This window comes from Podarcis vaucheri, assembly GCF_965113315.1.
Source record: "Podarcis vaucheri genome assembly, chromosome: Z".
Lineage (NCBI taxonomy): Eukaryota > Metazoa > Chordata > Lepidosauria > Squamata > Lacertidae > Podarcis > Podarcis vaucheri.
Genome location: NC_138758.1, coordinates 45,143,657 through 45,167,896, shown reverse-complemented (window position 1 = coordinate 45,167,896; position 24,240 = coordinate 45,143,657). Strand labels below are relative to the sequence as shown.

The 24,240-nt window shown below is 45.2% G+C and overlaps 1 protein-coding gene and 1 long non-coding RNA gene across 5 annotated transcripts in view; one reads left to right on the top strand and one right to left on the bottom strand.

The window, feature by feature from the left end:
• Nucleotides 1–24,240, top strand: part of ASTN2 (astrotactin 2) — a 672,988-nt gene that overhangs the window by 440,875 nt on the left and 207,873 nt on the right. The window contains exon 1 of one of the 4 annotated variants that reach the window (XM_082208799.1): nucleotides 7,830–7,848. The exons of the other annotated variants lie outside the window; for them this stretch is intronic. The gene's annotated coding sequence lies outside the window, so the exon portion shown is untranslated. Of the gene's footprint in view, nucleotides 1–7,829; nucleotides 7,849–24,240 lie in introns of those variants that run through there. 4 annotated transcript variants of the gene reach the window in all.
• The window catches only part of LOC309524411, a 409,164-nt gene that overhangs the window by 317,879 nt on the left and 67,045 nt on the right, over nucleotides 1–24,240 (bottom strand). The window lies entirely within an intron of this gene.

Below are 24,240 nucleotides of genomic sequence, written 5' to 3'. Positions count from 1 at the left end.
GTGTCGTTCCCCCCCCCCAACATCCTTTCCCCAGACCCCACCCTTCCTTATCACCTACAGTGGTACCTCAGGTTACATACGCTTCAGGTTACATACGCTTCAGGTTACGGACTCCGCTAACCCAGAAATAGTGCTTCAGGTTAAGAACTTTGCTTCAGGATGAGAACAGAAATTGTGCTCTGGTGGTGCAGTGGCAGCAGGAGGCCCCATTAGCTAAAGTGGTGCTTCAGGTTAAGAACAGTTTCAGGTTAAGAACGGACCTCCAGAACGAATTAAATACTTAACCCAATGTACCACTGTACTTTCTTTCTTCTGAATAAAAAAATTCCTTCCAGTAGCACCTTAAAGACCAACTAAGTTAGTTCTTGGTATGAGCTTTCGTGTGCATGCACACTTCTTCAGATACACTTTCTTTCTTCTGGTTTGCCACTCAGTTATGGATTATTCACATGGCTCAAACTGAACCTGCTCTTAAGAATTTGAAAATGAAACCTTGGGCTATACATCCCTACCTCACCTTATTGCCCTTTAAGAACATAAAGAAGAGCCCTGCTCAATCAGACCAAAGGCACCTCTATACATTAACAACAACAACAACAACAACAACAACAACAACAACAACAACAAGACAGTGAGGGCCACCTTTCTTTATGGAAAACCTTCCTGAGACAGAGGCTGATTTCGTAGAATCATAGAATCATAGAGTTGGAATAGACCACAAGGGCCATCGAGTCCAACCCCCTGCCAAGCAGGAAACACCATCAGAGCACTCCTGACATATGGTTGTCAAGCCTCTGCTTAAAGACCTCCAAAAAAGGAGACTCCACCACACTCCTTGGCAGCAAATTCCACTGTCGAACAGCTCTTACTGTCAGGAAGTTCTTCCTAATGTTTAGGTGGATTCTTCTTTCTTGTAGTTTGGATCCATTGCTCCGTGTCCGCTTCTCTGGAGCAGCAGAAAACAACCTTTCTCCTTCCTCTATATGACATCCTTTTATATATTTGAACATGGCTATCATATCACCCCTTAACCTCCTCTTCTCCAGGCTAAACATGCCCAGCTCCCTTTACCGTTCCTCATAAGGCATCGTTTCCAGGCCTTTGACCATTTTGGTTGCCCTCCTCTGGACACGTTCCAGTTTGTCAGTGTCCTTCTTGAACTGTGGTGCCCAGAAGTGGACACAGTACTCCAGGTGAGGTCTGACCAGAGCAGAATACAGTGGCACTATTACTTCCCTTGATCTAGATGCTATACTCCTGTTGATGAGGCCCAGAATTGCATTGGCTTTTTTAGCTGCCGCGTCACACTGTTGGCTCATGTCAAGTTTGTGGTCAACCAAGACTCCTAGATCCTTTTCACATGTACTGCTCTCAAGCCAGGTGTCCCCCATCTTGTATTTGTGCCTCTCATTTTTTTTTGCCCAAGTGCAATACTTTACATTTCTCCCTGTTAAAGTTCATCTTGTTTGTTTTGGCCCAGTTCTCTAATCTGTCAAGGTCGTTTTGAAGTGTGATCCTGTCCTCTGGGGTGTTAGCCACCCCTCCCAGTTTGGTGTCATCTGCAAATTTGATCAGGATGCCCTTGAGTCCATCATCCAAGTCGTTGATAAAGATGTTGAATAAGACCGGGCCCAAGACAGAACCCTGTGGCACCCCACTGGTCACTCTTCTCCAGGATGAAGAGGAACCATTGATGAGCACCCCTTTAGGGTGCTCATCACCATTTTAGGGATTTAGGGCATCGTGGCTGGTTGCCCTGCACAGAGCTCTGAGCCAGAGGCACTGGGCTTTGGGAAGGAGGCATGAGAGCTCTACCAGGGTCCTAGAGTATGCCCGCCTGCTGCCCAAAGCCTAGTTAGTGCTTGCCCAGCTTTGGGAAGGAGACGGAAGACCTCCTTCCCAAAACCCAGCACCTCCCTTTCCCATCTTTGGTAAGGCAGCTCTGGTGAGGAGCATCTAATTTTGGCCTCACACAGGGTGCCATATTACCAAGGCCCATCCATGCAGAGACCATATGCCAGTGATGGGCAGTGCCAGAGGCAAAATAGGATAGAGCAACTGATGTTCTTAGCTTTCTCGCGGTTCATTCTCACAGTGACTAGCAGGTTAGCCTGGATAGCTCAGCTGGTTAGGACATGGTGCTGATGATGCCAAGGTGGCAGGTTCGATCCCTGTATGGGCAGCTGCATATTCCTGCATTGCAGTGGGTTGGAATGGATGATCCTCAGGGTCCCTTCCAACCCTATGATTCTATGTCCAACTCTCTGCATTGCAGGAAACTAACCAAAACATCCATGACAGATGGCCATCCAACCTCTGCTTAAAAAAATGCAAGGAAGGAGAGTCCATAACTTCTCAAGTGAGACCATTCCTCCATCAAACAGCTCTTATTGTTAGAAAGTTCTTCCTGATGTTTAGTTGGAATCTCCTTTCTTGTAACCTGAAGCCATTGGTTCATGTCCTACCTCCAGAGCAGGAGGAAACAAGCTTTCTCTGTCTTCCTTGTGACAGCCCTTGAAATATTGGAGATGGCTTTCATATCTTCTCTCAGTCTCAGTCTCTTTTCCAAGCTAAATGGTCTCAGCCCAGTATACCTGAAGGAGCGTTTCCACCCCCATTGCTCAGCCCAGGCACTGAGGTCCCCCTCTGAGGGTCTTCTGGCTGTACCCTCACTGTGAGACGTTACAGGGAACCAGGGAGAGGGCCTTCTTGGCAGTGGCACCCTCCCTGGGGAATGCCCGCCCATCAGATTTCAAGAAGATAAAGAACTACACAACTTTACGGTTTCTGGTCACCCCCACATTTAATAGTGGGCATTCTCTGCCATTCCTCCATGAGTTGTGAAGAAGTTCAGGCAGTGGGGAGGGAGGAAATGAGGCATAAACCCTCCTGAAACTTTCCAGGGTTACTAGAAAGACTGTGGCACCCGCAGTGCCACTTGAACCCGTGTCTGCTACTTCGGAAGGCAGGACAGGAGTGACCTGGAAGCGAGCCCCTGCCAAGGAACGAGCCTCCATTTTCCAGCATGATTTGTGGAAATGTTCCTCCTTAATTCAGCTAATTGGATGAATCATGAGGCATTTCTGAAGCAGGATATGCAAACAGGCTGCGATTAATCAATTGCTGAAAGAACTGATACTTTTGAAAGTATTTGAATGATATTTTAAAGCTTTGAAAAATTCCTGCAACAGGCATGAATGGGAAAAGAGGAGCGCAGGGTGCTTTTTGTTTTCTTATGATTATTGGATATGGTTTCCTTTCCCTCTGCCCTCCCCTGCACAATGGAAAGAGGCATGTGTAGTTGGTTGTTTGTATGTTTCTTCTTGGATGAGAAGGAGGGGAATACATCTGATTTATGTTTCACAAGGAATTCAATACGGCTTTGTACGTCAACACGGCTTTATACGTCAACACTTTATCCCCCTTGATTGAGGAGTGAATGGGTGATATTTATTACCATCTCCAGATGGGGCGTTGTGAGAGACGGAATGCAGTGAAAAAATAACCTGCAGCTTAACTGCTATGGAGCCTAGGAGAGGTAGAATTTGAGAGAGACTTGTGTTACAACCGGCATAACAGGGTAGGATCCAATGGCTCAGAGAAAAGGTCTGGAAGATTTGCTCTGCATGTTTGGCTGCAGTCAAACAGATTGCTGTGTGGCTGTGTTATCATTGGAATGCTGTGCATCCTTGAATGAACACACATACAAAACAGACACTCGACCAGGGAAAGATCTACGACTGGAACAGTGAGCATGAGGATTTGAGTGGGAAAAGGAGTTCAATGAAAAAAACTACACATGCTGTTTGGATTATATATACTAACGTTTAATTGAGCTGTTTGCTGTTTGAAGGGCTGTAAAGGGGCAACTGAATGAATGCAATACTATTGGCAAATATGAAGTGATGTCATCTAAAGACTAAATGAGAATTGACACAGCAGTGTAGATACATCTTGGACATACCCTATAACGAGAGTGGGAAACCATTTTTTTTTTAATAGAAGTTGTACTAAACTGAATTAATTTGGTTTGATTTGTAATAATTTGGAAAATCAATAAAAATAATTGGCAAAAAACCCCCACCACAAATCAACTTTTAGAAGACATCTGAAGGCAGCCCTGTATCCAGAAGTTTTTAATGTTTGACATTTTACTACCTTTTTATATTTGCTGTAAGCAGACCAGAGTGCCTGGGGAAACCCAGCCAGATGGGTAGGGTATAACAACAACAACAACAACAACAACAACCAACCAACCAACCACAGGCAACATACCAAGTTCCCTCAATTTGTTCCTCATAAGGCTTGGTTTCCAAACCCTTAAACATCTTGGTTGTCCTCCTCTGCACATGTTCCAACTTGTCAATATCTTTCTTAAATTGTGATGCCGAGAACCAGGCACAGTATTCCAGCTGTGGTCTGACCTTGAGATCAGTATCCCACAATTATTATCCAGTGACTGAAATTGATTGATTGATTATATTTCTATGCCACTTTTCATTCAGATTAATCACAAAGCAGCTTACAAACAGTAAATAATAATGTAATAGAACATAACTAATCCAACATAAAGCTTATAGAATAACAAATAATTGGTAAAACAATTACAAATAATCAGTAAAGCAATAGCCATCCCTAAAACACTATTAACAAAATAACTAAAAAAATAAGCTAATCAGTACTATTACAAAAAAAGTCATATTATAGGATTCACAAAGTATTACAGCAGTCATAATCTATAAAACAATATTAACAACATTAACAAAATAGCAACCAAAAAATAATCTAAGCACCGCTGAATTCATATACACACACTCCCCACCTCCATGGCTCACAGTCTTCTACTCAAAATAAAAAAATTCCTTCCAGTAGCACCTTAGAGACCAAGTAAGTTTGTTATTGGTATGAGCTTTCATGCACACTTTTTCAGATACCTTATTTTTTGCATGCACACTTTTTCAGATACCTTCGGATATCTTCTACTCAGTTCATCAAAAGACACATCCACATAATGCCCGTGGCAGCAACTCCCTTTTGAGGGCTCCTAGGGTTGTAGGGTGGGACAAGGCAGGTGTAAAAAGCCTTTGTCTGGTGGCCAGCACTAAGTCTCTTTCCCCTCGGAGGCATCCTGTGACAGGTCCTGGAAGTTCCATATAGTCATTGCAGTTAGTAACCATTGATAGACCAAATGATATTTCCCCCCTTCTCATATGTTAGGATAGTAAGTGGGGCATCTCAGTGGGACTGTGTGTCACCAATCCCAAAAGCACTGCACAGGCTGCCAGCACGCTACTGAGCCCAAGACAAGGTGCTGCTAGCACCCAAGTACCTAAATGAATGGCTTCCTCAATATCAATGATTTTGGAACGTATCATTGGCAGGCGAGGCCTTGCTAGGGGTGATGTATCTGCCACTCTGGGATGCTTCAGGAGGAAGGGTGGGATATAGGTTGAAAATAATTAAATAAGTGCATTTATTTATAACCTGGTGGCTGCTGTTGTGCTCCTGTCCTAACTGTAATAGAAGTGAGGCTAACTCTTTAAGCATAAGCCCTAGAGAAGTACCAACCACTGTTCCATTTTTTTAAAAAAATGGTAGACATATGTCTTTCTTTGCAGTGAGCGGCATGAACTGTAAGCCCCTTTACGTAGTGCACCCCCTTAGTCCTTTCTGTGTGTCTGCAGAATTATGAGAGTCTGGCTTGTTGGCTCATGCTAAAAGGCCAGCATATGAATGAGGATACTGTGAGGATATCATGAAAAGAAAGGCTACAGCTCTGTAAGTAGGGTGAGAAAAGATTCCCATCTGAAGTTTGCAATGTAAACACACACATGTTTGTTTAAAAAACTTTGTAAAACTAATAAAAATCTTATAAAAAAAAATGAAGTTTGCAATGTAAAATCCAGTGCAGAGGAAAAGCAGCTTGAGGATCAGCAGAAGCATTACGGGGGATTGTAAGCACATGAAGGTGATGGATGGTTGATGAAGGTTCCTGTGTGAGAGGCAGGGAAGGGAAGATCTCCCAGGGTGGGAGGCTGGGAGAAGAAAGGGAAGCTCCCAGGTGAGAGCTGGGAGGGTCCACCCCCTTCTTTGATATTAATCAAAGGATTAAGATCTACCTTTGAGAGAGGACTCTACATTTTTGTTTTCTTTGTTTTTGTCTAGATTTGTTTCGTTTATCTTAATATATTACAAAAAACCATAGTAGTAGTAGTAGTAGTAGTAGTAGTAGTAGTAGTAGTAGTAATAATTTATTATTTATACCCCGTCCATCTGGCTGAGTTTCCCCAGCCACTCTGGGCGGCTTCCAATCAAATGTTAAAAACAATACAGCATTATAAAATCTTACAAGCAAAAATAGTAGAAGCATTATGGGGGGAAGCCATTGCTGAATGACAGAGCATCTCCTTTGCATGCAGAAGATCCCAAGCTCAACTCCTGGCATCCCCCAAGTAGGGCTGGGAATATGCCCCGTTTTAAACAGTGGAGAGCTGCTGCCAGTCTGTGCAGACAGTATGAAGCTAGATGAACTAATTCTCTGACTTTTTGTAAGGAAATTTCCTTCAGTTAAGGGTCAGGTGGTATTATTTAGCTTGGCAATATTTTGGCCTTTCTCTTTACCTCTTGGTTATGTATTTCCAGGAAAGGTCTTGTATCTCTGGTTTATTGACCAACCCTGTCAAACAAAAGCCTGTGATTCTGATCTCAGGATGAAGGAAGACCCTTTAGATCTTTGAGCACATTTTGAATAGCTCTTGGGGAATATTAAATGTAAAGCATGTAACAACATTAAATTAATTTCATTGATTTTCAAAAGAGGGGTCCTTTGCAGTACCTAAATGTAAAAAGAATAATTGGTCTGTTTATTATTCCTGCCCTGAAGAGCACCGCATTTCTCAGTGCCTTGAATAGCTTGTTTACCTCTTACCCTTCAGCTTGGCATAATAGATAGATCTGCTTCCCCGGGGCTGGCTTCTATTTCATTCCCTTTTATTATGGGTTTTTGTATGTGTGCACGCGCAATTCTATTACCTGTTCAGCGCTCTAAAGCCTCGGACATATTGGTTGGAGGGTAATGATAGTTTTTGAACCCGGGCTAATACCTCCACAGCACATGCTGTGCCGAAGGATTGGACTGAGGGACGTGCTGGCTAGAGAGAAAAACTGAGCCCTTTGCCGTTTAAGCGGGGGAGCGGTACTCTCGTGGCAATTGGCTGGCTCCGTCGGTTCCCACTTGATATGCAGGCTCACGCAGGGAAATTCAAAGCAGTGTGCAAAAAAAAAAAAAAGGCTCTCCTGCCATCCGAGAACAGCATTAGTTCCTCAAGATCCATTTTGAACAAGCCGGCTCTTCTTGCCTGTGCCAACGTCTCTTTTAGATAATTTGGCCTTTGCATTTCTCTGCATGCAGATGAGCTCCCCAAGGTCAGGGGAGCCTTGTTGCAACACAAGTGGGTAAACACCTTACTTGTTTCTGCAAGGCTGCACATATCATCCGCAGCATTGGTTAAGGTGGTAAGAAGGCAATGTATTAGCTGAAGATCTTTGGGGCTGGCATCCGTTTTGACTGTGCCCTACTCTGCAAACAATATAAGGAGGGAACCTGAAAGGATCTGATATTAATTTTAAGTATGGCTCCTCCCACCTGTCCCCCTGCCAAATGCTAGGCTTTGAATAACTACAGATTGGGCAACATTACGTAGCATATTTTGTCATTGTCTGTATTCTCTTTGTCTGGTTTTGCTATTTAGATCTTCAGTGAAGGGTGTGAAATGTAAAATAATAGATGGAATAGCTGCTCTGAATAAGGCAAAACTGTGCCTTTAGTAAATTCAAGACATATTCCAGGTACTATTTTCCAAAATCTGGCTGCTTTTAATGTTCTCTGCTTTTAAAGTGCTGCTGCTGCTGTTCATATGCTGTCATATATTAAGTTATATTATTGTTAATATGTAAGCAGCCCCAAGTATATTTTAATACAGAAAGGTAGAATACCTATATGACCTTGTGGACTGGTCTGGAAACTCCAGTGGGGCAGAATGCAGTGGCTAGACTGCTGGTGGGGCGACATGTCTGCTAACATATACTCTGGCAGTTGATATGCTAGCAGGCTATGTTCAAGGCTTTTTTGTTGATACACAAAGCCCTGAACAACTTTTGTCCAGGATACCTTAGGGACTGCCTGAGTCCTACCCCCCTGCACACACAAAAATGTTACAGAGACCTGATTGATCTCAATCAGAAGTCAAGCATTTACTGCCACAGGTTCTGTTGTTATGGAACGCTTTTCCAGCAGAGATTGAGCAAGATTGATGTTTGCTCTGATTTAGAGCTAAAGAGCAGATTTTCCCTGGGAAAGAAGCAGGGCAAGGGGGAAACTGCTTGGACCTGTACTTTCTATGCATAAGACAAGCAAAAGTATGGACGAACCGTCAGGGGTGAAGTGGTTGGGTCCCAGTTGCAGCAAGGGAGCATGGAATAGGTGGCCCTTGATATGCTGATGGACTCAAATTCCCTGTTCCATTCACCCCGGCAAATGGTAACAAGAGCTGCAGCTACACAACATTTGGAGGATGACAGGTTCCCCAACACTGCCAGATTGAACCCAACAGCATTGGCAAAGAGCTTCTGTGACAGTGGAGTAAGAACACTTGGCCAATGGTCCATGTAGCCCAGCAGTTTGTTCTCACAGTGGGCAGATGCCAGATGCCTCTGGGAACCCCACAAAAAGGAGTGCAACAACATTCTCCCTACCTGTGATTCATAGCAGCTGGAATCCAGAGGCAAATGACCTCCAAGACCAGAAGTAGAACATAACTATTAGAGCTGGGGGGTTTCCCTGCCTCCAGGCCATGTAGTCCCTGCCAAAGTGTTCTTACTTCCCAAGAAAACTGGAAAGAAACAGCTTCCCATAGCTTGCTCTCCACCCACCTTTCCTGCACCATAGAACACACTGCATCTTCTCCACAGATGTTTGTAATCTGTTCAGTGAGTGAAAATAGTCATTATCTTGTTAGCTTGCTGTGGTGAAGGAAGTTCAAATTTGCATTTTCACAGATAATCACCAAGCACAAAAAGGGCCTTCTCACGCAGCCGCGTTAATTGGGCTGAATGGTTAGGGAGGAAACTCCTGCCACCAAAGCGCCAGATCACCCTTCACTCAACTTAGAAGAGATACTGGGAAGAGCCAGTTCTAAAAATAGGCAAGCCATGATGGGAGGGAAGAAGATTTGATGCTGATGGAAAGGGGTGTGGTAGTGTTGGTAGCAGGATGTGGGACGGTTCCAAAGGAAGTGGAGTACAATAACAATATTTGTATTACGGTAATATTAAATGACAGTGAAAAAGGAAGGTGAAAAAGATAACTCAGACAGATTTTTTCCCCTCTGCAGATGAGTTGTGAGTACAGTGGTACCTCAGTTTAAGAACAGCCCTGTTTACGAACTATTTGGTTTACGAACTCCGCAAAACTGGAAGTAGTGTCCCAGTTAGCGAACTTTACCTTGGTCTTAGAATGGAAGCCGAACAGTGGAAGGGCACTGGGAGTGGGAGGCCTCATTAGGGAAAGTGCGCCTCGGTTTAAGAATTATTTTGGTTTAAGAACGTACTTCCGGAACAGATTAGGTTCATAAACCAAGGTACCACTGTATTATAACAGTTTTATCCAGCTTTTTATCCAGGTACTTCTAGCATCACCTAAGCTCCAATAAGGCTGGAGTAGACCTAAACCCATTTTTTTTTTGGGGGGGGAGCTGAAAAAAAATCACATCTGGCAACCAATACACCACTTTGGTTTCAGATAGTACATGGGTAGACAAGTCTAAAAAGCCTGGGACACAAATTTTCACAGTCCTCTGGCAGCTGTGGTGGTTCATTTACCAGAAGTATGTATTAAGCATTAACTCTGGAAATGTATACTCCATTCTGATCAACCCAAGCCTCCTAGAGCACAATATACATCAGCATGACTCCCCCTCCAATATCATAGAATTGTAAAGTTGGAAGGTACCTCAAGGGTCATCTAGTCCACTCCTGCAAATCTGACCATAAAACCTTCATCTCCTCGTTATTCGATTTAACAGCATTGAACATTGTTGTGCTTATAGATCTGCTATCCTAGAGAACAAAAAAGAAGGACTCAAATGTGAGTTTCTTCTTCCAAATGGAACCTCTGACATGTCAAGCTATTTCCTGTTTAGCCATGGGAAACAAAAAGAGGCGGGGAATAGGAAATTTCTTGGTGTGGAGCTTTCCCATTGCACTGGGTATGATCTGGCAATGGGAAATTGGCAAAACCTCTCAGACTTTTACCATATTTTTCGCCCCATAGGGCACACCGGCCCATAGGATGCACCTAGTTTTTTTTTGGGGGGGGCGAATAAAGGGGAAAGAAATTATTTTTTTTTCCCAGGTGCGGGGCTGGGGCAGGGGAAGACTGAGCTTCCCCCGACCCCAGCCCCCAGAACAGGCTGCTACCCGCTAGCCGTGGGAGAGCTGCGCAAAGCCTGAAGCTTGGGGCATGCTGAGCTCAGCGCGCCCCACGCTTCTGGGTGCAGGCAAGCTCTCCGCTAGCCGTGGGAGAGCTGCGCAAAGCCCAAAGCTTGGGGCATGCTGAGCTCAGCGCGCCCCAAGCTTCTGGGTGCAGGCAAGCTCTCCGCTAGCCGTGGGAGAGCTGTGCAAAGCCCAAAGCTTGGGGCATGCTGAGCTCAGTGCGCCCCAAGCTTCTGGGTGCAGGCAAGCTCTCCGCTAGCCGTGGGAGAGCTGCGCAAAGCCCAAAGCTTGGAGCATGCTGAGCTCAGTGCGCCCCAAGCTTCTGGGTGCAGGCAAGCTCTCCGCTAGCCGTGGGAGAGCTGCGCAAAGCCCAAAGCTTGGAGCATGCTGAGCTCAGTGCGCCCCAAGCTTCTGGGTGCAGGCAAGCTCTCCGCTAGCCGTGGGAGAGCTGCGCAAAGCCCAAAGCTTGGAGCATGCTGAGCTCAGTGCGCCCCAAGCTTCTGGGTGCAGGCAAGCTCTCCGCTAGCCGTGGGAGAGCTGTGCGACTTCGTGCAGCTCTCCCACAGCTAGTGGAGAGCTTCCTGAAGCCTGAAGTGCGAGAGGGGTCGGTGCCCACTGAGCCCTCTCGCTCTCCAGGCTTCAGCGAAAGCCTGCATTCGCCCCGTAGGACGCACACACATTTCCCCTTCATTTTTGGAGGGGAAAAAGTGCGTCCTATAGGGCGAAAAATACGGTACATAATTGGCAAGACACAACATAGGTTAAAACAAAGTTTGAAAAGGACATGAGCCTTTCATCACATTGGACAGTCCTCCAGTTGGGTGTCCTCATGTGCAGGATGGTGCTATTTTAAAACCTGGCCTCGATTTTCCAATGTTAGGTGTTTTTGAAGGCAAAGAATGCCAGACAGCTGGTGCAGCAGTAGTCGTCCAGGAAAGTCTTCATGGAAGACCATGAGAGGATTAGAATGGAGGGAGTTAACATAGAAAAGAGGAACTAATTCAGGTGCTCGATGTAGCATGGAGGACGAAGGTGCATGAATGGACATCCTCCTAGTATGAACTTAGATGTAGAGTATGCTTCTATAATAAAGTGTCACTCTTCACCAGGGGTAGGGAGTCTTGGGCCTGGCCACTGAATATGGCTCTCTAGTCTTTTCTGTGTGGCCCTCACAACTGTCCTCAGGCCACTATCCTCACCAGAACTGCTTTGCGCTGTCCTCGAATGTTTTTTGCCTGGGAGGAATGTGTCCCTGTTTCATTCAGGTAAATGTTTCATTCATCACTCTGCCCACTTTTGCCTCTGACCCTGCCCACAACTGGCATGTCACCCAGAAAGGAATGTGGCCCCCAAGCTGTAGAAGGCTCCCTGGCCTTCCTCTGAATCAGCATTTTGTGTGAGACAAATGAATACCTGTCACCAGCAATACCTACTGCATTCTGTCTAGTGGCATGCGGAGCTTCTCACCAAAGCCCAGCTCTTCTGTAGTCCTAAAGTCAAGGTGGGTTGAGGAAGTCTCCAGGTTTCCCTCACTGCCTGGATAGTAAGCTTTTCAGAATCGGGCATGATTCTCTTTGTACCTCCCTGTTCTCTTCACCTTGCAGCTGATGGCTAGGCATGGAATTAGCTGACCTAGGAGGTTTTCTTGTCTCCTGAGATTTTATTATTCTAAATTTAACCTGGGATTATTGCACAGTTACTCCACATTATTAAGCAGTGTGACAGAAAATTGGTTTTACAATTATAATAATAACTTAGATATATTACACACCTTACCTTTCATCCCTAAAGGAGGTCCAAAGTGCTTCCCCCACCTGTCCCCATTGCTGATGCCTTTCCAGGGCACCCATAAAAAAAATATCCTCCAGCACCAAGATGCAATTTAAATTCCCCACAAGTACACATAAGGACACCACATTTGGGGGTATTGTCAGAAATTAAAATGGCAGTGCCAAGACCCTCTGTGAATGACCCAGTACCACCAAATGGTATTAATTTGGGATTAATTGGTAATTACCGTATTTTTTGCACCATAACACTCACTTTTTTCCTCCTAAAAAGTAAGGGGGAAAGTCTGTGCGTGTTATGGAGGGAATGCCTACGGGTGGCATGCCTACAGATTTTCCTCCTCTAAAAACTACGTACGTGTTATGGTCGGGTGCGTGTTATAGAGCGAAAAATACGGTAATTTGGCATTAAAGGGAACCTTGCCAAGGTGTCAGGGACTGGGCAGAGGAAGAATGGTGGAGATTGCCTCCCCATTCTGACCCTTCCAGGGTAGAGGAAGAGGAAGACAGTGTAGATTTACAACAGTGGTTTGCAGGAGTTCAGAGTTCAGAGACGGATGAGGGGGAAAGCTGGGAAATAATGGGAGAGGAGGAGGCAGAAGCAGAGTGACAGCTGACTGACATGCTGTCATTAGAAAGCATCCTAAACACTACATCTCCCAGAACCCAGCGAGTCTTGAAAGTAGGAAAGCAAAGAGCTCAAAGACAGAGGGCACATAGCAGCACCCATAGATGTGACGAATGAGGAAGTAGGAGAGACCGGGGGGGGGGGGGTGAGATTCATTTGGAACAGCACCTTTATCCAAGAGGCTGGGTTCTATAGCCTCTCTCTGTAACAGGACCTCCTCTATTCTAGGCTTTATTCTGGGGGTGAGGGGCTTGAACTGTGTAGCCCTTAATAAAACCCATCTCCCCTCCCCCCCAGCTCCTTCAGTTTAAGTCAAATTACTACTCTGTCCTTTTACTTAGGGGACTATCAGAAAGTAAGGGGGCAGCTGCCTTGCCCCAAGCACTGAGCTAGGGGTTCAGAATGAATGTTCCAAAGCAGAATCTGTATAAGTCCTTTGCTCCACTGAAGTTGATAGAAGCTTTGGCATGCATTGAAGTGGGAACCAAATTTCAATTTGGCATTGGTGTGATGGCCTGGGAGTCTGATTCAGAGGCTGAACCAGAGGAATCCCAGCCTGCACAGGAGTCCCCACCTCCAGGGCCGGCTGAGCCGGAGCAGGGCCTTCAATCTGAAGCGCCTGCACCTGTGCCGGATCCTCAGGAGCAGACACCAGCTGAATCCACTCTGGCTCTGGAGGTGATTGAGGACCCATTGCCTACAGGTGCGCCTCTCCCAGCCCTGTTAGGGGAAGGTGAGCCTCCCCCTGGGTCCAGTAACCCACCAGCCTCTCCTGAGCTGCAGAGCCTGGGTTCTCTCAGGAGGAGAGCTTGCCTCCAGGCCAGGAGAGGCGGGTCACCTGTGGGCCGGGACCGCCCCTGGCCTCAGAGAAGATAAAGGCCAGTCAGCCCAGTCCCAGGTTGTGGGAGCAACGACATTGGAAACCTGTTTCTGCCAGCACCCAGAACTGTTCTTCCGGAGTTCCTGACCACGCCCGGCTTCCTGCTTTGGACCCCGCTTCGCCCTTGGTGGACAGTCTCCAGACCCTCAACCCAGGACCGGACTCTAGCCACGCCTCTCAGTAACCCCCCCCCCCGGGTCCAGCACAATTGGTATTTGAAGCTGCACTGAGCACTAAATAGACACCAACCATTAGTGCACATTACAATTTCCTAATAATCCTCTGCCAAGCCATACTGTGAGGACAGCATGAAACAAGTGTCTCATGGCCATTGTGTCCATAGTATTCTGTGTCTCACTCGCAGGATCATCACCTTGTGGTGAGTGGGCTTGCACGTTCCTATAAGTGGTCCTATTTAGGATTCACTCTGCTTACCCTGAAAAGAGGGAGGGGCTAGAAAAGATGTCCTAAACATAGTCTGCTTCTCTCCCCCCCCCCCCGACTGGATCACCACTCAGTGGTTGTAAAAGACAATTGTAATTTGGAACATGGAATATACGCACTTTGTTGAATAACACAGATAATGAGCATCCCGAACGCAGGACTGTAATCATTGCCAGAGAGTTGTGATGCTTTAATATTGATATTGCAGCACTTCAAGAAACTTGAAAAGTAGGAGAGGAACAATTGAAGGAAGAAAAAGGAGGCTATACATTCTTCTGGGAAGATGTACCTGAACAAGAATGATGAATACATGGAGTAGGCTTTGCTATAAAAAAAATTGATCTTGTGAAGCTCTTGTCAGAAGTCCCTACTGGAATTAATGAGCAACATTCAACCCTTCAAATAAAACTCACCAAAAACTAGCAGGTGACTATTCTAAGTTTTTATGCACCTACCCTGGGTGCCAATGAAGACATTAAAGAAAAATATTATTCTCAGCTGGATGCCATCCTATCAGAGACACCTAAGGAGATTATCCTCCTGGGTGATTTTAACGCAAGAGTTGCATGAGATTTCAATCCGTGGCCAGAAACTATTGCGAAAGAAGGAATTGGCAACAGCAACCAGAACAGAATTTTACTTTTGACTATATGTGCAGCACACAACCTTGTTATTACCAGCACACTCTTAAAAAAAAATAAAAATCAAAAATCATGGAAGCACCCTAAGTTGAAATACTGGCACCTCTTAAATGATATAATAGTCCAAGCTAAAATTGGTGTGATGTGCTCCTTACCAGAGCCATGACAACTGCCGACGAGTGCTGGACATATCACCAATTAACACATTCCACAATGGCTATTAACATTATACCTCAACACAGGCTTCAAGGAAGGAAACCAAGGTGTAAAATGAACACTCAAGCCCTTCAAGATTCTATTAAGTGGGCTTGCTTCCAAATGACTCTTAAGGACCACCTGCTTTCGGGGTTCCCTGATAGCATCAAGGAACACTGGACCAAGCTAAAATATCCATTACCACGACCAGTGAACAAACTATTGGATACCAACCAAGAAACAGCAGGACTGGTTTGATGAGAATGATAGTGAGATAGAATGCTTTATCAACAAGAAAAGATCTGGCAAAGAAATAGAAACTGCATCACTAAGAAAAATAACCTACGCTAAGGCCGAGTTTCAAAGAAGAACCAGAGAACTAAAGAACACCTGGTGGATAAAAAAGCTCAAGGGATCCAGCACTTAGCCAACACTTACAATACATGGGACTTCTTTAAAGCCACAAAGACAATTTATGGGCCAGTATATTATGGTATAAGCCTCCCACAGATGGTACCACACTTCCATTACCCTGGAAAGAACATTACCAGCATCTCCTTAACCGCAACTCCCAGGAGCTGCCAGGGTCCTCTCGCAAATCCCACGAAAACAAATTAGAGATGAGCTTGCAGTATCTCCAGATTTGGGAGAGTTGTGTACAGCTATTAACCAAATGAAAAACAACAAAGCCAGTGAACCTGATGGGATACTTGCCAAAGTCTTCAAAGTGGTCAGAAATGAACTTACAGACAGTGGTGGAGTATGTCCACACTGCCCAGGAGCGAGTTGCTCACAGGGGCGGAACGAGCCACCCATGGCAGACACTCGGTGCGCCACCCACCCACGACTCCCAAGCCTTCCCCCAAGCTGTCAAAATGAAGGAGGAAGAGGGGAATGCTGCTGCCAAAGCAGCACAGTGAGGGCACCTGGGGCGGTCCGCCCCCACTGCCCCGCTTCCTATGCCCCTGCTTACAGAACAATTTCACAAGCACATAAAAAAAAATCTGGGAGAGAGAGGAGATCTCAGCAGACTTTAGGGTTGCCAAAATTATCAATCTTTATTAAAAAGGTGATAGAACAGATTGCAGAAACTACTGTATTGAGGCATCTCTTTATTAGCTGGGCTGGAAAAATTCTTGGAAGGATCTTAGCAAACCATCTTCTAACTATATCTGAGGATACCCTTCCTGACTCACAAAATGATTTTCAGCCTAGGGGGACAGTTGACATGATTTTCACTGCTCAACAGCTTCAAGAAAAATCCAGAGAGCAAAACTAACCCCTGTGTATGGGGTTGACCTGGCCAAGACCTTCGACACTGCAAATTGTACTGCCTTGTGGACTGTTCTTCTGAAAATTGGCTGCCCAGATAAATTTGTGAACATCCTTCAGCTCCTCCACAATAATATTGCAGCAACAATCGCAGGTAACAATGGCTCTCAAAGTGAATCATTCACAGTGGAAATAGTCGTTAAACAAGGATGTGTTATCACCCCAACTCTATTTATTATTTTCATTGCCATTATCCTACACTTTGTCAAAGGGAAACTCCCCACTGAGGTAGAAATCATATATTGAACAGATGGAAAGCTCTTCAATCTGAGCAGGCTGAAAGCAAAGAGTAAGGTACCATAACCTCCGTCATGGAGCTTCAATATGCTGATGACAACATAGTGTGTGCACACTCAGAGGATGACCTCCAAACCATCCTAAATATCTTCACAGAATCTTATGGAAAGCTCTGCCTATCGCACAACATCCAAAAAACCAAAGTGCTGCACCAACAAGCACAAAAAACCCTTTGCAGCACCACAAATCCAGCTTAATGGTGTAACATTGGAAAATGTCAATAATTTTTCCTACCTAGGCAATTATCTTTCCACAAGGGCTGACATTGATGCCAAAATTCAACATCGCCTGAGCTTTCTCCCGATTGAAGCGTGCAGTGTTTGAGGACCGGGACATTTGCAGGGAAACAAAAATATTTTTAGTTTTTAATTTTTAATAATTTTTAATTTTTATAATTTATACCCCATCCATCTGGCTGGGTTTCCCCAGCCACTCTGGGCTGCTTCCAACAGAACACTAAAAACAGAATAAAACTTCAGACATCAAAAACTTCAAACATTAAAAACTTCCCTAAAATGCTCGTTTACAAAGCTATTGTACTACCAACCTTACTGTGCACTTGTGAAACATGGACCACTTATAAACGCCATTTCCTACTCTTCCAAAGATTCCATCAGTGGTGTCTCCAAAAAAATTACATATCACCTGGGAAGGCAGGCAACCTAATGTCAGATTACTGGAAGAAGCAATGATTCTTTGACATCAACTTTGTTGGACTGGTCATGTTGTTTGGATGCCTGATTTTCGTCTTCCAAAGCAACTACTCTTCTCCCAACTCAAGTATGGAAAGTGAAATACTGGTGGACAACAAAAGAGGTTTTAAGATGCCCTCAAGGCAAACCTTTAAAAATATAGTATAAACACCAACAACTGGGAAACACTGGACTGTGAGCGCTCCAGTTGGAGAACAGCCTCTACAAAGGTGTCATGGGCTTTGAAGAAGCACAAACTGAGGACAAATGGAAGAAATGAGCTAAGAGGAAGGCACATTTGGCAAATCCTCACCATAATCAACTCCTGCCTGGTAACTTTTGTTCCCACTATGGAAGGACGTGCGGGTCCAGAATTGGCCTCCACAGTCACTTACGGACACACTGTTAAGACCATATTCATGGAAGACAATCTATGAGTGATTGCCAAATAAGAAGAAGGTATTCTGTGTGAAGAGAAAGCAGACCTGGTTCACACAACATGGTAAATCATAGTTTGGCTTACCAAGACTGCACGGGTATGCAGGCTCCTGGAGGGTTGCTCACAGCTGCTTTGCTCCTTCTCTGTCTCTTATACCCCTATATGACACTGAGCTAGGACAAGATTTGACTCACTGCATTCACCAAACTGGGATTTATGGTTAAACTCAGTGCTCACTAACCATGAGCTGTAACCTTGGTTTGTTCTGACTCAACCAGGTTGTGAATCTATATTATGAGTCTGTTTTACACCTTTTTTTGTCCTGATCTTCCATGCCTATTTATGTGGAAATCTAACTGCATTTTGGTCCTTTAGGTTGTCTCAGGAAGTGGTGGAATGTATCTCCATGATGCCTGGGGCTGGTGTGCATGTGGGGGGGGGCTCCTGCACCAGGGGTGGGGCGAGGGATGGAGGACAAACAGAGCCCACTGCACCTGCTCAGCTCCCCCCACCACCACCACTGGGGTGACACCAGCCCCAAACAGCATGGCTGTTGAACCCTTCTCGCACTGCCTTCCATGAATTGAAATCTTGCAAGGCCACTTGGGAACGACAGTGTGGGATGCAGCAACCGTGCACTCTTCAATCCAAGCCTCATATGAGGAGGGTTTAACAGCTCTGCCACTCAGGGTTGGTGTAGCCCCAGCGGCGGTGGGTGCTGGGTGGGTGAGGTGGGCTTAGTTTGTACTCCAGCCCCCTTCTTTCCCCCTCACAAGGCTGGGATCGAAGGATACCTAGCTGTTGCCTCCCCCATGCTGCCCCACCCCCAATGGCCTTGCAAGGCTGGGATCCAGGGAAGGCGGTGCAAGAAGGCACAACAACAATGGCTGTGCTGACTGGAAGCCCAGTCAGCCCACATGACATTTGTCAGGCATGAAGCTGGCACCCCCAGCATGGCCTGGTGCTCCTGTGAGCATCGATTCCCCCAACGCCAGGAGAGGAGCACTGGGCAGGGCTGTGCTGGGGGCACCTATTTTGTGCCCTCTCAAAAATCCATGCCTGGGGCCACAGCCCCTCTAGCACCTCCCACACTATGCCCCCTGGTCTCATGGATCCTTACACTCCACCAGTGTGTATTGTGTGAATGTGTTTGCTGTTTTAATCCAGTTTCAGAAATAAAAGCACAAACCAGTATCTGTTGGTTTCTATCCAACATCTCTCATTCCTTCTTTCATGGCAGGCTTCTATTTCTGGTTGTTTGTCCAAACCCAACATGAATTAAAGACTCTTCCAAATACAGGATTCTACATTTTCTGGGCTAACGTCAACCTGGATATGTAACATTTTTCTCTTTTCCTTTTTTTATTCCTTAGGTATATTTATCTACCTAATCCTGAACAAGAGCTCAGTGCAAACTTAAACATTTACTTAACTAGGGCATTTAGTTGGCCCAACTGAGGGATTTCAGCATTCTGTATATTCTCTTAAGGTACTATAGCACAGAGATGCTTGCCTTATGTCTGGGGTGGGTGAACATGTTGCCCTAGGGCCACAGTTAGCTCAGTTTCATGCAGTCCTCAGCATCATTTGGCTCTCTGGATGCTACAGGGGCAACATTTGCTCTCGGACCACCCTTTTGAGGATCCTTTCCTCCTTCACTCTGCACACACACATGCATGTGTGTTGAGAGAGAGAGAGAGAGAGAGAGAGAGCTATGCAATGATGCAAACTGCTGAACTGTTGGAAACTCATTGCATAGCAGATTTGTATTCTATTGTGTGAAAGAAAAGTTGCCAGCAAACTGCTTATGCATTCCCTTGCAAACAAGAGGCTGCTGGTGCAGAACACTTTGCCAATGCAATGAGTAATTGACTTTAACTTATTGCCACACTGGATATAACCCTCTGGCTGTGCTCGCTATCAACTGTTCCCCACCCATCTTACTTTTCCCATTGGTAAACGGCATTTCACGTAGAAATAATTCCCCCATCCCAGCTCTACATCATATCCTTCCCCTCAATTGTCCCCCCCCCTTAAATATAACATTCTCCCCCTCACACACACAGTGGAGTGTAGAGTAAGAGACCCTTTCCACCCCTTTTTATTCCTTCAGAACCAGCTGCCAGGCCATTTGGGTCCATCTCATTTCTCAGCCTCCTTGAAGCAGTTTGACACTCAGTGCATCACACAACCCAGCAGGCGCTGATAGGTGGGAGGAACTGCAGAACTGATGCAGCAGGTGGTGACTGAGAGAAGGGAAGAGTGCTCCGCCTGCCTGCCATTCACCTTCTTCTCTCCCTTGCTCCACCTGCAATACTGCCATAGAGATTGCAGCTCATACCAGATGTCTGATACCTGCAGCAGCAACAAGTGAACATCTGGAAGGTTATATGGCATTGCCACATGTCATTAAGAAACCTGTGAGCCCCATGCAGTTGATGGATATGCTGATGAAATAGAGGCTGTGTGTAAAATGAAGGCTGCAATAGAGACAATGGGCAGCTCCCTAAGAACTGGATTCTGCCTCCTGGGAAAATTGACTTGGAGAGCAACTTGTGTTTGTGTATGTGTGTACACTCTCCTTGCATAGGGTGTTTTGTCTTCTACAGTTCAGTTGGAATGCAGAAAAGTGACATCATCATGTGCTTTTAGTGTAGACAATATTTCACACATGAAAAGGGGGCATACTTGCACCATCCCTATTTTCATAACAAGGATCCTCCCCCTTATTACACCTTGCTGGAAGCTGTACTGCCTTGTATTTATTCAACTTGTAGGGACTTTGTGGAGGGGGCTGAACTCGTTCAATTCTCATCAACAAAATTCCAAGTAGGTATTCTCTAAAGGAATAAACAGGGATAAGAGACCAGAAAACCAGAGACAATTGGTGTGTATTTGATTACAAGCACGTGGACACACTGAACTTAACATGCTGTTTCAAAGGAATGTCTAGGAATTGTATCCTGATAGAGTCAAAATATAGACCATAGCTTCAAGGCAGAAAACACAGTTGGTTGTTGTTTGAGCTATACTTATTTTCTAGCACACCACTCCCCCAGTACTAAAGCTTTTGAAGATCTGGTTCCTTCAGGAATATAGTAGCTTTCCTATATAAACTTTCCTCTCCCTTTTTTAAAAAGTCACCAATTTCGATCCTTTTCCTTTAATGCTTATGGAGTGCAAATCAGCAATAGTACAGGAAGTAACCCTGCTTCCAGTATTGCGAAAGTAGTGGAATCAGTGTTCAAAACTCCCATTGTTCTAGGCACATTTTGCGACAGGAAATTTCATTAAGACGAGCAGTTTCTGAGCTCTGGACACAGTACTGTGTCTAAGATTTCAGATTAAAACTGCAAAGTGGAAGGAAAGGAGGACCTTTTTCTGCCTCCCCACTTTCAGCTATTCTCTGAAGACCCTCTTAAGAATATTAGGGGGAGGGGTGGAACTAGACCATGTGAAAAATTAACATAATATTTTAGCTGCAGTTCATTCCGTTGTTGCGCCCATAACCTAGGTTTGAGGTGTCATTTAGCTCTTAGCTTTCATATCTCAGTTTCTAACACTTACTGGAATACTGAAAAGTGTTTGATGTGTATATTAACATTTAATAAACCAGTTTAAGCTTGGTTTTTCCTGTTTCCTATGGAGTTCCAGTAGGAGCTCTATAGTTATCTCCCCACCTCAAAAGAGAACAGTGTTGCGTTCATTTTGCTGCTATTAACATGAAACTTCATACAATCAGAAATTGGGAAGTGGTGATCTTGGGCAAGGACTCCTTGTGTGGACCATATTTTTGTGGTGTTTCCACCACAGTAAGTGACAGGTTTCAAGGCTGGTGTAAAATGGACCACATTGAGACCAGACAACAGCTGCAGCATCAGGAATGATTTAGATTTCTTCACTTGGCAACTGTTGATATGCAGATTGAAGCAAAATGCAGCCAACCAAGCTGTATTTGAAGCAACTGTGTACACTATTGCTATGGGGAGGAAAACGTAAGTCACTATATATTCCCCATTGTGATATTTATGAAGAACCCAGGAAGAAATTAATTGCAAATTTGCTAGTCAGCTTGTCTCGTTTCGGATGACGTATCTAGAGTAAGCTTATCTTTACTTGCCAATCCAGTGAAGGATGTGACGTTTAGAGGTGCCAAAGTTGCAGTGCTTGCACAAAAGCCAAAGAAGGGAAATAGATTAGATTAAAGCTAATGCAATGAACTGCAAAGATCTGTGGAAACTTAACATCCGGCCCCTCATAGTACCATGACCAATTTCCTTTAGGTAATTAGCAATTGTGGCTGACATGGAGACATTAGAACTCTTGAGCCCTTTAATACAATTTCATTTAAACTATTGGTACACACTAATTGTTTTATGACTTTTGGTCCTTGGCTATTATTTCAAGATGGCCATGTTTTCTGGTGAAACAACAAAACTAAGAAAATGTTTTTTTGTTTTGTTTTTTGAGATAGAGATTCAAAGATGCATTTAGCCAGATCAGTTTCTCTGCACGTGATTAAGCAAGTGAGAACATGTCTTCTGGTCCCTTCCAACAATTCTGTGATTCTAGCTAGATGTTGAGAGCTGTTTTACTTCAAATGCCACTCAACAAGCTAATAGATAACACAGAGAGAGATTTATATACACTTCCAAACAGACTCATAGAATTATAGAGTGGGAAGGGACCCAGAGGGCCATCTAGTCCAATCTCCGGCAATGCAGGAATCTCAACAGGCCGTCCCCCATCCAATTTGAAACCATATCGGACCCTGCTTAGCTTTGCGAATGTGGTAGTAGTTTTATTGCTGCATTACAAGGAGTGGGAACCTGGGTAGCTGTGCAGCTGTTCTCTGAGACAGTCAGAAAGGAAATGGTCCCTTGCAGTTCAATTGCACCTAAAGGAGGCAACCCACTGATTTCTTCTAACAGTAGGGAGAGTGCAGCTAGCCACAAGTCAGAAAAGCAGAGTGAAAGGGGGAGCCTTCAGATCCAATCTGCAGGGTCCCAGTTTTTAGGCTTGTTCAGAGAATAAACCCATGCCTTCCACACTCTGGCCAGGTTCTAGCTGGCCTCGTCCTTGTTCCGCTCCTGGGAAAACTTCTTTATCACCAAGACCACTGAACTACCTGTGGATTTTCATCCACAAAACGCCATTTGTGTTGTGCAATTATGAAATTCTCCAGGTCCCATTCAGAGGGTCTCAAGTGACCTTGGCTTATCCCCACACGAGCCACCAAAATGTGGTAAGAATTACCGTATTTTTCGCTCTGTAGGACGCACTCAACCATAAGACGCACCTTGTTTTAGAGCGGGAGAACAAGAAAAAAAATTCTCCCCCTCTCTGCGCATTGCCCCTTCAGTGAAGTGTCAGGAGAAATGGAGCCCCTTCCATTTCTCCTCCCACTTAGCTGAAGGGGCACCTACCTTTCAAGAAAAGGAACTTGAAGCCTCCGGAGTGCAGTGGGACCTCCCGCTGTGCTCCGGAGGCTTCAGGTGGCTATCCCTGAAGCCTTCGGAGCGTAATGCGAGTTCCTGCTGCGCTCCGGAGGCTTCGTGTTGCTTTTGCTGAAGCCAGGAGAGCGAGAGGGGTCAGTGCGCACCAACCCCTCTCACTCTCCAGGCTTCAGCAAAAGCAACGCGAAGCCTCCGGAGTGTGGAGGGAGCGCTCCCTCTGCGCTTCAGAGGATTCTTGTTGCTATCGCTGAAGCCAAGGAGCCTGCATTCGCTCCATAGGATGCACACACATTTCCCCTTAATTTTTGGAGGGGAAAAGTGTGTCCTATAGAGTGAAAAATACGCTATTAAGATGTTCTATCCATGGACACTTACGCAATCCAATGAATTCTTGAATGCTGGTTGAGGATGAGGATTTTCTGACAGAGATCTGATGATCCTTCCAAGGCCCCAGTCTTATGGTTGAGTGGTGAAATGTGTTGTGCTCTCAACTTGATCCCAAGTATTGCAAATGCTCCACCTTGTTACTCCCAGGAGATGCAGACTATGGCACAGGTTGGACAATGGCTGGGGATGGTGGTGGGAGACTCATGGTGAAGATGGCCAAGCATATAATTTTGTCTCTGTTGCATTACAGTGAAGGCAATGTGTAAGGTTTACTTTGCTGCCTACAACGTATCCTCAAGTAGCAATCTGGCAGAGTTTTTCAGAGTGGTGAGAGGTTTATTAACACCTAAATGGGAGGATGGGGTGTAGCAGCCCACAGAGGCTCACTGTGGCAAATTTGCTCAACAGTTTGGAAATGAAATCACTCATCCCTGTAACAATTTAGATGCCATGGATTTGACAGTTCCTGTTGAAGGTGTTTAGTGTGGTTTCATGATACCAGTTTTTAACTCATGAAGTCAGAGGAGAAAGACAAGGTGCTTGGAAAACTTGGTCCAACCACATGCTCTCA